This window comes from Colobus angolensis, unplaced genomic scaffold (genome assembly GCF_000951035.1).
Source record: "Colobus angolensis palliatus isolate OR3802 unplaced genomic scaffold, Cang.pa_1.0 Scaffold664, whole genome shotgun sequence".
NCBI classification, from domain to species: Eukaryota; Metazoa; Chordata; class Mammalia; order Primates; family Cercopithecidae; genus Colobus; species Colobus angolensis.
The window spans coordinates 587,511-589,908 of record NW_012120310.1 but is presented as its reverse complement, the minus strand read 5'-3'; positions in this window follow the sequence as shown (position 1 = coordinate 589,908).

Below are 2,398 nucleotides of genomic sequence, written 5' to 3'. Positions count from 1 at the left end.
CACAAAGTGTCTGTTCTACCAATGAGCTGCACTGCTTGCATTGTGAGTGCCCTTTGTATGCATTTATATAGATGTACTTTTAAAAACAATTGTCAAGCGTTCAGTAGGTTAGGACATTTATTCAGTGCTTTATATACATTATCAAATTTACTATGGAAAATAACCCTGTAATGCAGATTCTATTTTTCTTCTATTCTATGGAAGAGGAAGCCAAAGACTTAAATGAAGTAAGGATTTCTAAACTGCACAGCTAAAAATCCCAGAAACCAATTCCAGAACCCATAATCATAATCATCTTATATGGCAGCACAACTGTGATATTTTTGTAAATATAATATATTTTATATATATTTACATCCTGGAAAGGTTTAGTGAAAAGCTAAGTGTTCACTGTGCAATGTATGCTGTCTATCTTATATAGATTAATATGTAGAAGATGGGAACAAAGAAATCTGATGGGTTCATCTTAAGCAAACTTGATAAAGATAGATCTATGGCAAACAAAGTGACCACTCTGGGCATTATAATCATCTCACTGCTGCTCACAGCCTAGACAAGGATCTGAGCCTTCCTGGGGCTGTTCCTCATCAGCAGACCTGTTCCTAAGCTAGGCTAAGTAATCATGACCACTAGTCTTTCTATACTATCTTAGAAACACACTAGAAAAACATAATAATGCACTTCTGGGCCTACCACAAATTATTAAGTGCATCACCCTAAAATAGTAAATACAAAGGCCTTGCCTGTTATGAACACTAAATGAATGTCAAGCCCATGGCTCCGGGCTCTTAGAATATTCTACCTCTATCACTACAGTGGAAGTTAGGGAAAGAAGCTGGAACCTTTAGACTGGATTCGGGGTGGACAGAGACTATCTACTACTTACAGCAGAGGGCCTGTCAACCTGTGGTTGGATACCTCAGGATGCCCAAGGATGCCACACTTGAGTCTGACAAAAATAACTAACAGGAGGAAGATTCAATGTCCCTGGAAATAGCTTTATAAAAAAAATTTGATTGAGGACTGAGCAAGACTAAGAGACTGCAGATAATAAAAAGAGGTGCCCGTTTTGGGATTTCCTGTGTATTGCCAAAATATTTTCAATAGGGTTTCTGGAACCCTGCTATCTGACCCTACAATCAGAGATCTCACCACTCTCATCTTTAGCTACATACGCAAGTCGTTGTAAGTCACCTGTTCTTCAGGCTTCTTGTGATATTTAGAAATACCCTTCGTAATGGCCTAGAATTTACACACAAGCAGGTATTCAACAAATGTTTCATTCACATAGGTAACTTTCGGCCAAATGTAGGTTTGCTTTTACCTTTATGTAGCCCTTTAATTAAAAGTAAACTCATATCTTGTATGCTTTCACTTGCCCTCTTCAGAAGTAACTGTCATTATTATTACATGCAGGAGAAACTGAGGTACAAGGAGACTGCTCAGTGTGACATACTGGATCACTTTCATATGTAACTCAATTCTGCTAATTCCCTTTGCAAGGATGAGTGCTGGCATCACTTTATCTTCAATATATTAATGAATATAGCTATCTAGCCATGTGACAGATACTTCAGCCAAAAATAATACCCGGATTCAGAGATTTGAGCACCAGTTATCAGGAGGTTCAAAGCACTGATTTATCCAGGTCCCTGCTCTCCTTCAAGCCATGTACAGCACTCTAATGATGAGCAATTGAGGAGCAGCATCTTTTCTCATGTTCATTACTCTCCAACAAGATCTTAACTTGATAAGGCCACCCTGAAAAGGCTAGATCAGCTTTAGACAACGTAGCAGGTGCATTTATCAACTCCACATGTTTGCTGAGTCAGGGATTGCTGTGGTTTTTAACTTTTTTTTTTCCTACTAAAGAAGTTACTTTTTTTTGTTTTTATATTTAGGGGATTGCTATCTATTCATGACAGCATTTTCCATTATGGCGCCTGAAGAAAGTGTTTAACCTTTTCTCCCAGTTTCTAAACTCAAGTCTTTTCAATAAATTGTATATATTATGCAATTTGATGATAGATAATTGTCTTATTCCCTCTCCCTCCAAAATACTAGCATATGCCTAATTAATACAGGGATATTCCATAAATCATAGGTGCCAAGGAAAAACCATGTAACTGGGGAAAACTTTACACAGAATATCAATCAGATCCTGGTACTTGTCATTTAAGTAGAGCACAATTCTCTCAAGGCTTACCAGCCTCTCTCACAGCATCCGCCACAGCACTTAGAAACATTAACTCCTTGTGCTCTCGAGCCTCAGAATAAATGAACTTCAGCTCACTCTTCTTTTTATTGTTCCCGTGGGGTCTTTTTGTAGGGGGGGAGGGAGAGAGAAAAGGCTATTTTTATAATGTTTTGCAAGTCAAATGACAAAGTTCAAAAGAGG